The sequence below is a fragment of the Cebus imitator genome, unplaced genomic scaffold, assembly GCF_001604975.1.
Source record: "Cebus imitator isolate Cc_AM_T3 unplaced genomic scaffold, Cebus_imitator-1.0 Scaffold28, whole genome shotgun sequence".
In the NCBI taxonomy this organism is placed as follows: domain Eukaryota; kingdom Metazoa; phylum Chordata; class Mammalia; order Primates; family Cebidae; genus Cebus; species Cebus imitator.
The window spans coordinates 4,839,940-4,849,424 of record NW_016107343.1 but is presented as its reverse complement, the minus strand read 5'-3'; the positions used below and the strand labels follow the sequence as shown (position 1 = coordinate 4,849,424).

The following is a 9,485-nucleotide window of genomic DNA, read 5'->3' as shown; positions in this document are numbered from 1 at the left end:
CTCTGCCTTCCAGGTTCCAGTGATTCTCTTGCATCAGCTTTCTGAGTAGCTGGGATTACAGGCCCTGCCACTGCAGCTGATTTTTGTATTTTTAGAAGAGACAGAGTTTCTCCATGTTGGCCAGGCTGGTCTCTAACTCCTGACCTCAAATGATCCACCTTCCTTGGCCTCCCAATGTACTGGGATTATAGGCATGAGCTACCACGTTCAGCCAAGAAAATTTTCTTGAGGTCTTTGAGAACTCCTCATTTTTGAGAACCCTACTATACCACGTAATTTTCCAATGAAATGTACCTAAGTATTTTAAGTCATCACTTCAGATCTATAATTAGTGCAAAAGTGTGCTTAAGGAAGAGTAAAGAATTCTGTGCCAGGGCAAAATATACACTCTGTGGCCGGGCGTGGTGGCTCATGCCTGTAATCCCAGCCATTTGGGAGGCCAATGCAGGTGGATCACTTGAGGTCAGGAGTTTCAGACCAGCCTGGCCAACTTGGTGAAACCCCGTCCCTACTAAAAATACAAAAAAAAATTAGCTGGGTGTGGTGGCATGCACCTGTAATCCCAGCTACTTGGGAGGCTGAGGCAGGAGAATCTCTTGAACTCAGGAGGCGGAGGTTGCCATAAGCCAAGATCACACCACTGCACTCCAGCCTGAGTGACAGAGCAAGTCTCTGTATCAAAACAAAAGCAAAAACAAAATATACAGCCTGTGTAGGTATCTGGGTCTTTCTTACTGGTTAAGTGCTTTGCTTTCATTGTACAACAACCTTGAAGATAGTTTCATTCAAATTTTCACCTCATTAAACATACAAATCCATATATTATGACTTTCAGGTCTTTCTCAAGATAAAATCCTGAATTCTGAATTCCAAGAGTCCACTGGTGTTTCCATCATAATGTACACCTCTCTCTTTGAACTAATTATAAGTCTCCCTGACTAAATATGAATTATTCTATGGCAAGTGCCTTGTCTTATTTCTCCTTATAGCCTCAATGCCAGGGAATGCCTGGCACAACAAATATTTCTTAGTACATGTTCAATGGGTGAGTAAAGTCAAGGTTAATTTTTAGGTGTCAACATAGGCATGGTGGCATGCGTCTATAGTCTACGTGGGAGGCTGAGGCAGGAGGATTGCTTGAGCCCAGGAGTTTGAGACCAGCCCAGACAACCAAGAGAGACCCCATCTCTAAAAAATTTAAAATACTTAGGTGTCAAGAAGAAGATTAGAGAAGGTAAGGGGAGCAGACACTAGAATAACAGATAAAGAATAGGAATCAGCAACAGGATTCCTAAAAGGCTAAAAAGTTGAAATTCAGGAGATAACCTTGCATGCATAATCCAACTTAATTCTGGAAATCAGTTTCTTGCATCTTCTGGTATGCTTTGAAAAGCTAGATATTATTTATTTCTCTTAAGAGATGAGGCCTCATTATGTTGCCCAAGCTCATCTTAAACTCCTGGCCTCCCACCTTGGCCTCCCAAAGCGCTGGGATTACAGGCATGAGCCACTGCACCTGGCAGTTTTTGAGATGGAGTTTCACTCTTTTTGCCCAGGTTGGAGTGCAATGACATGATCTCTGCTCACTGCAACCTCCGCCTCCCGGGTTCAAGTGAACAGGGCTGGGGCCAGGGCAGAGGCTGGGAGCTCGTGGAGGCAAGGCTGAGGATAAGGAGTGGATGCCTGTCACCAAGCTGGGCCACCTGCTCAGGGACACGAAGATCAAGTCCCTGGATATCTATCTCTTCTCCCTGCCCATCAAGGAATCTGAGACCATTGACTTTTTCCTGGGGGCCTCTCTCAAGGACAAGGTTTTGAAGATTATGCCAGTGTAGAAGCAGACCCGTACCGGCCAGCGCACTGGGTTCAAGGCGTTTGTTGCCACTGGGGACTACAATGGCCATATTGGTCTGGGTGTTAAGTGCTCCAAGGAGGTGGCCACTGCCATCCGTAGAGCCATCATCCTGGCCAAGCTCTCCATTGTTCCCGTGTGCAGAGGCTACTGGGGGAACAAGATCGGCAAACCCCACACCTTCCCTTGCAAGGTGACAGGCCGCTTCGGCTCGGTGCTGGTGTGCCTCATCTTTGCGCCCATTGTCTTGGCACTTGTGCCGAAGAAGCTGCTCATGATGGCTGATATTGATGACTGCTACACCTCAGCCAGGGGCTGCACTGCCACCCTGGGTAACTTCCCGAAGGCCACCTTTGATGCCATCTCTAAGACCTATAGCTATCTGACCCTGACCTCTGGAAGAAGACTGTATTCACCAAGTCTCCCTATCAAGAATTCACTGACGACCTCCTCAAGACCCACACCAGAGTCTCCATGCAGAGGACCCAGGCTCCAGCTGTGGCTACAACATAGGGTTTTTATACAAGAGAAATAAACTGAATTAGCCCTGAAAAAGAAAAAAAACCAACACACACACATGACAAATCAAAAATAGCTATGATTAAGAAATGTCAGGCAGGGTGTGGTGGCTCATGCTTGTAATCCCAGCACTTTGGGAGGTGGAGGTGGGCAGATCATCTGAGGTCAGGAGTTTGAGGCCAGCCTGGCCAACATGGTGAAACTCTGTCTCTACTAAAAGTACAAAAAATTAACTGGGCCTGGTGGTGGGCACCTGTAATCCCAACTACTTGGGAGGCTGAGGCAGGAGAATCGCTTGAACCCAGAAGATGGAGGTTGCAGTGAGCCAAGATGATGCCATTGCACTCTAGCCTGGGCAAAAAGAGTGAAACTTCGTCTCAAAAAACAGAAAGAAAAGAAAGAAGGAAAGAAAGAAAGAAAGAAAGAAAGAAAGAAAGAAAGAAAGAAAGAAAGAAAGAAAGAAAGAAAGAAAGAAAGAAATGTCAGCGGAGAAGTGGCAGCTCACACCTGTAATCCTGGCACTTTGGGAGGCTCAGGCTGGTGGATCATTTGAGGCCAGGAGTTCACGACCAGCCTAGCCAACACAGTAAAACACTGTCCCTATTAAAAATACAAAAATTAGCACCACTATGGGCATGGTGGTGTACACCTATAGTCCCAGCTACTCAGGAGGCTGAGGCATAAAAATCACTTGGACCTTGGAGGCAGAGGTTGCAGTAAGCCAAGATAATAACCACTACACTTCAGCCTGGGTGACAGAGTGAGACTGTCTCAAAAAAAGAAAAGAAAGGAAAAGAAAAGTCCTGTCCTAATCTCCCATATCTGTCCATATCTTGCACATCTTTCAAGGCCCACTTGAAATGTCCAATTCCACGAAGCTTCCCTGATTCTGCCAGCTGAAGGAAAATTTGCTCTTTCCTGTGAGCTTCCATAATGCTTCTCCAGGATCTTCTGCGGGCATCTTATGTTTTATCTGCATATATTCATGTCTTAGTACTTCTGTGGGGCACACCCTGACAGAAATAAGCCTTGTTAAAAGCACATTTGATAAAGATTTATTGGAAATAAACCCATATCCTGGTATGAAAAACATACAATTTACCACAGCGTTAGCCTAAATAAAATTGTTTTCAACATGCTAAAAGCTGATTTACAGTGGGGTTCTCACAGTAATTTATAATTCTTTTCCTTTATATTTTAGAGGCAAGGTCTCACTCTATCTCCCAGGCTGCAGTACAGTCATGCAATCACAGCTTGTTATAACCTTGAGCCCCTGGTCTCAAGTGATCCTCCTGCCTTGGATTCCAGAGTAGCCGGGACAAAAGGCATGTGCCACCATGACCAGCTAATTTTTTAAATCTTTTGTAGAGAAGAGAGTCTCTCTATGCTACCCACGCTGATCTTGAATTCCTGGGCTCAAGTAATCTTCCCACCTCAACCTCCTAAAGGGTTGGGATTACAGGCGTGAGCCACCATGCCCAGCCTTGTAATTCTTTTCTTACTGGGGTTTTCTAAAAATTCTTAGTCAGATATGGCCTAAACACTTCTGGTCTCCTCTCTCTGTCTCTTCTAGGTTCTATAGCTTCACTTCCTCTGTGGTCTTGCTATTCCTGTCCCATCCATTCTAGGTTACGATCTGACTTCTGGAATCAAGGCACTTTTTATTTGTGGACACATCTTAATCTCATTTGCAATTGCTCACCATTCCCTTTAAGTACTAAATTGCTAGCCATCTTTTTTTTTTTTTTTTTTTTTTTNTTGAGAGGACTCTTGCTCTGTCACTCAGGCTGGAGTGCATTGGTGCAATCTTAGCTCACTGCAAACTCCACTTCCAGGGTTCAAGCAATTCTCCTGCCTCAGCCTCCCGAATAGCTGGAATTACAGGTGTGTGCCATGCCACCATGCCTGGCCTAATTTTCGTATTTTTAGTAGAGATGGCATTTCACTGTGTTGGCCAGGCTGGTCTTGAACTCCTGACCTTAAGTGGTCTACTCATCTCAGCCTTCCAAAGTGCTGGGATTACGGGCTCGAGCCGTCATGCCCTGCCTAGCTGTCTTCTTTCAGAATAGATTTGCTCACACTGGCACACTTCTTTTTTTTTGGAGACAGAGTTTTGCTCTTGTTGCTCAGGCTGGAGTTCAATGGTGTAATCTTGGCTTACTGCAACTCCGCCTCCCAGATTCAAGCGATTCTCTTTCCTCAGCCTCTGGAGTAGCTAGGAGTACAGACATATGCCACCACGCCCAGCTAATTTTTTTTTGTGTGTGTGTGAAGGAGTCTTACTCTGTTACTCAGGCTGGAGTGCAGTGGTGAGATCTTGGCTCACTGTAATCTCCGCCCCTTGGGTTCAAGCGATTCTCCTGCCTCAGCCTCCTGAGTAGCTGGGACTACAGGCATGCGCCACCATGCCTGGCTAATTTTTTGGATTTTTAGTAGAGATGGGGTTTCACCATGTTGGTCAGGCTGGTCTCAAACTCCTGATCTCAAATGGTCTGCCCGCTTTGGCCTCCCAAAGTGCTGGGATGATAGGTGTGAGTCACAGTGCCCGGGCTTTGCTGGCCCTCACATTGGCACTTCTTATGAAATGACTACTTTTCCGGGAATGGGCTGTCTTTCCATTTGTCTGACCCTCAGCTTCCTGTTCTTGTCTCTTATCTGAACCCTCTATGTTCCAGCACTTGTCTTATAGCGATAAAGAGAGTAAGAGTCTTTCCCTTCTGGCAGGAAGTGTAACCTATCTGCCAAGTTAGAGTTCTAGTTGGTGCCCCAGTAAATGGACACATAGAGACTTTCTGTGTAAGAGCAGTCAACATGGCCTTAAGTGTGGCAAATGTTTCTTGCCCACTGTCAGGTAGACTTCATCAGCTCCTTTCTATTATAAGATCCCTGACGGCAGGGGCTGGGTCTAATTAATCTTGGTATCTCCTGCAACGTTTAGCACAGTAGCCCAGTGTCATCCTCATAGCAGATTAATTCAGCAACGATTTACTAATTGCCTGTGAGCCAGGCATTTTACTTGGTTCTGGGGATACCAAACAGTGTCTGTCTTCATGGATATGACTTGTCTTATATAGCGGCAGAAAATTGATAACTGAACTGGGTAATAGGTAAATAGGGGATCTTTGTACCGTTATTTTTACATCTCTGTGTTTGAAATTTTTCAGCTGGGCACAGTGGCTCACACCTGTAATTTCAACACTTTGGGAGACTGAGTGAGGTAGGCGGATCATGAAGTCAAGAATTCAAGACCTTTGTCTAAGGAATGGTGCCAAAAAATAAATAAATTAAATAAAAAGAAAAAAAGAGTTAAAGACCAGCCTGGCCAAATGGTGAAACCCTGTCTCTACTAAAAATACAAAAATTAGCCAGGCGTGGTGGTGCACGCCTGTAGTCCCAGCCACTTGGGAGGCTGAGGCAGAAGAATCGCATGAACCCAGGAGGCAGAGGTTGCAGTGAGCTGAGATCGTGCCACTGCACTCCAGCCTGAGCGACAAAGCAAGACTTTGTCTCAATCAATCAATCAATCAATAAAGTTTTCATGATAAAAAGTGTAGAAAGGTAGAGAATGGGGGAAGAGTGTCCCGGGAAAAATGAGGTTCTGAGGATATTTTGGACAAACAGATGAAGCACTCAATCAGCAACCAGAACTAATAGAGGATGTTGTTGGAACTGGCCTTATAAGTTGACCTCATAGAGCTACCTCCACGGTTATCAGAAGCTGAGAAGGGTAGGGAGTATGGGGGAGTGAAGAGAGGTTTGCTACTGGGCTTGGTAGCTCATGCCTGTAAACCCAGTGCTTTGGAAGGTTCTGGTGGGAGGATCACTTGAGGCCAGGAGTTCAACACCAGCCTGGGCAATATAGAAAGACTCCGTCTCTAAAAAAAAGCCAACCAAACAAAAATTAGCTAGGCATGGTGGTGCAAGCTTGTAGTCCCAGCTAATCAAGAGGCTGAAGAGGAGAATTGCTTGAGCCCAGAAGTTCAGTGAGTTATAATCTTGCCACCGCACTTTAGTTTGTGTGAAAGAGCAGGACTCTGTCTCTGAAATATAATAATAAAAAGAATAAGAAAAAAAAAGAGATGTTGGTTAATGGATACAAAAATACAGGAAAATACAGTTAGAATAAGTTGTAGCCCTTGATAGCAAAGTACTGTGACTATAGTAAACGTTAGTGCATATAAGTCATGCACTATATGACTTAGTGCATATTTTGAAATAGCTAGAAGATTTAGAATGCTTCCAACACAAAGAAATGATAAATATTTGTGGTGATGGATACTCGAATTAACCTGATTTGATTATTATATATTGTATGCATGTATCAAAATATCATATGTACCTCATAAATATGTACAATTATTATGTATCAATAAAAAAAAAGAATTGGCCGCTGGGTACGGTGGCTCACACCTGTAATCCCGGCACTTTGGGATGCCAAGGTGGGCAAATCACGAGGTCAGGAGTTTGAGACCAGCCTGGCCAATGTGGTGAAACCCCGTCTCTACTAAAAATACAAAAATTAGCCAGATGTGGTGGCATATGCCTGTAATCCCAACTACTCAGGAGACTGAGTCAGAAGAATCATTTGCACCCAGGAGGCAGAGGTTGCAGTGAGTTGAGATCATGTCATTGTGCTTTAGCCTGAGTGACAGAGAGAGACTCCCGTCTCAAAAAAAAAAAAAAAGGAATAGGCCTTATAAGTAGATCAAAGCCTTTACGATTTGAAGGGCATCAAGACAGTATCTATAGCCACCAGAAGCCTGTCATTCACTTTTATAGGTGTAGAGGAGGGTTGGTACTTGAAGCCCCGGTGGGACTCTGATTTTGCCCTCTTCACTATTTCTGGCGTCTCTAGCCCAGAGCGTAGCTAAACCATAGCAACAGGTAGAATGCACTGATAAAATCCTTTGAATAACTGCCTTTTTTTTTTTTTTTCTTTAGATGGAGTTTTGCTCTTGTTGCCCAGCCTGGAGTGCATTGGCATGATCTTGGCTCACTGCAGCCTCCACCTCCCAGGTTCAAGTGATTCTTCTGCCTCAGCCTCCCAAGCAGCTAGGATTACAGGTGCCCTCTGCCATGTCTGGCTTATTTTTGTATTTTTATTAGAGATGGGGTTTCGCCATGTTGGCCAGGCTGGTCTTGAACTCTTGACCTCAGGTGATCCACCTGCTTTGGCCTCCCAAAGTGCTAGGATTACAGGTGTGAGCCACCACGCCTGGCCAATAGCTGCTTCTTTACTCTTGCTCTAGTTACAGTCAAAACTTCTCCCAATCTTAGAAGTGGTGGGTGGGAATGACACCTTGGGAATAGGAAAGGAGCTTATCAGTGAAAGGACTGGCATTCAAGGGGACAGTCACATCTTTAGTCTCCTTCTTTTTGTGAATTTCCAAGCTTTCTTTCAATCATTTCAGCCAGGCCGATGTAGGCTCTGAAGGTGAGGTTCAATAAGTTGCTTGCAGACTCTTGACAGTAATGGAAAGAAGAGTAAATAAGGCTACTATTGCCTGTGCCTCAACTCAGGCTTACTGAGTTAGAATGACTGGGGCAATGTTTCCAGATGCTGATTATGGACACTAAAGACTAAGAACTGATTTATACCAACATGCTTTGTTTACATGCACAGAGCAAGCTTATAGGCCTAGAAACTTTTGTCTTCATTAAATTTTATTTGATTTATTTGTCACTTAACTAGATTGCTAGTGATGTCTCTCTGTCTCAAAACAGGAGAGTGAAGTGCTTTCCACCTTAGGAAATATTCAGGGAGATTCAGCTTCCAGTTCATTGGGTAGACATCTTTAAAATGAATTCAGAATAAGGAACAATTATTCTTTCTCCCTACCCCCCATCTTCATCCCCAATATATTAAAAATGCAAAAAGCACACCTGTCCCTTGTTTTCAGGGAAGATAGAGTGTTGCCAATGGCAACCACCAGACCACCTGAGATTTACTGCTTCAGATTCCCTAAGCAACTCTGGAAACCATCTTTACAGGTAATCTTCAGTGTGAAAAGGCTATGAATAAACTAGTTCTCTTGCATCCCCAGCTACCACCTGCTTCTGACTTTTCCTGTGTGGCATACGAGACTCTGAACAGCCTATTCACCAGGGGAAGAGTTAAGGGTTCTCTGTCTCCAGTGTGTCTCTGGGGCAAGGCAGAATACAGAGAAAGCTTTCTTTGGAAAAAGCAGAAGCAGCATCTGCTCTGGGTATAGGCAAATTGCAAGAACTACTTGCCAGGAATTGCTGCCCAGCTCGTAGCCTGGCACGGTGGTGTTAAAAAGACTCTTTTCAAGCTCTGTTGGTACGTCTGTGTATTACAGAATTGATAGTTGAATGTTCTCTGAGATCTGTGGAATAAGAAGCACCTTCCAACATTTAGACATACACAGCAAATGTATTAGGGTGCTCCAGAAAAACAGAACCAATAGGATATATGTAGATATATAGAAAGAAAATTATTGTGAGGCAATGGGTCATAAGATTATAAAGGCTGAGAAGTCGACCATCTGCTACCTGCAAGCTGGAGGCCTAGGAAAGATGATGATGTGGCTCCAGTCTAAGCCTGAAGGTCTGAGAACCAGGAGCGTTGATGTCTGAGGGCAGAAGATGAATGTCCTTGCTCAAGCAGAGAGAGCAAATTTGCCTTTCCTCTGCCTTTTTAGCTCTATTTGCACCCTAGACCAGTTGGATGATGCCTGCCCACGTCGGTGAAGATGGATTCTCTTTGCTCGGTTTACTGATTCAATTGCTAATCCTATCTGTAAACACTCTCACAGACACACCCAGAAATCATATTTTACCAGCTATCTGGACATCCCTTAGCCCAATCAAGGTGACAATGAAATTAACCATCACAGAAAGCAACAAAAAATTAACTTCATCATCCAGTCACCACTTCCTCTGTGATGTCAGTGATTTCCGTCTACTGACATTTGTGTTATCTGAAATAACTCTTTATTACATGAATTTTTTTCTGGCTTTTAATTTTCGTTTCATTTTATTTATTTATTTATTTAATTATTTATTTTGAGACAGGGGGAGTCTTGCTCTGTCGCCAGACTGGAGTGCAGTGGTGTAGTCTTGGCTCACTGCAACCTCCACCTCCTGGTTCAAG

General features: G+C 44.2%; 1 pseudogene; it reads left to right on the top strand.

Annotated features, from left to right (window-relative positions):
• The window catches only part of LOC108300499, a 15,255-nt pseudogene extending 12,859 nt beyond the window's left edge, over positions 1 to 2,396 (top strand).
• Positions 2,397 to 9,485: the final 7,089 nt, after the last annotated feature.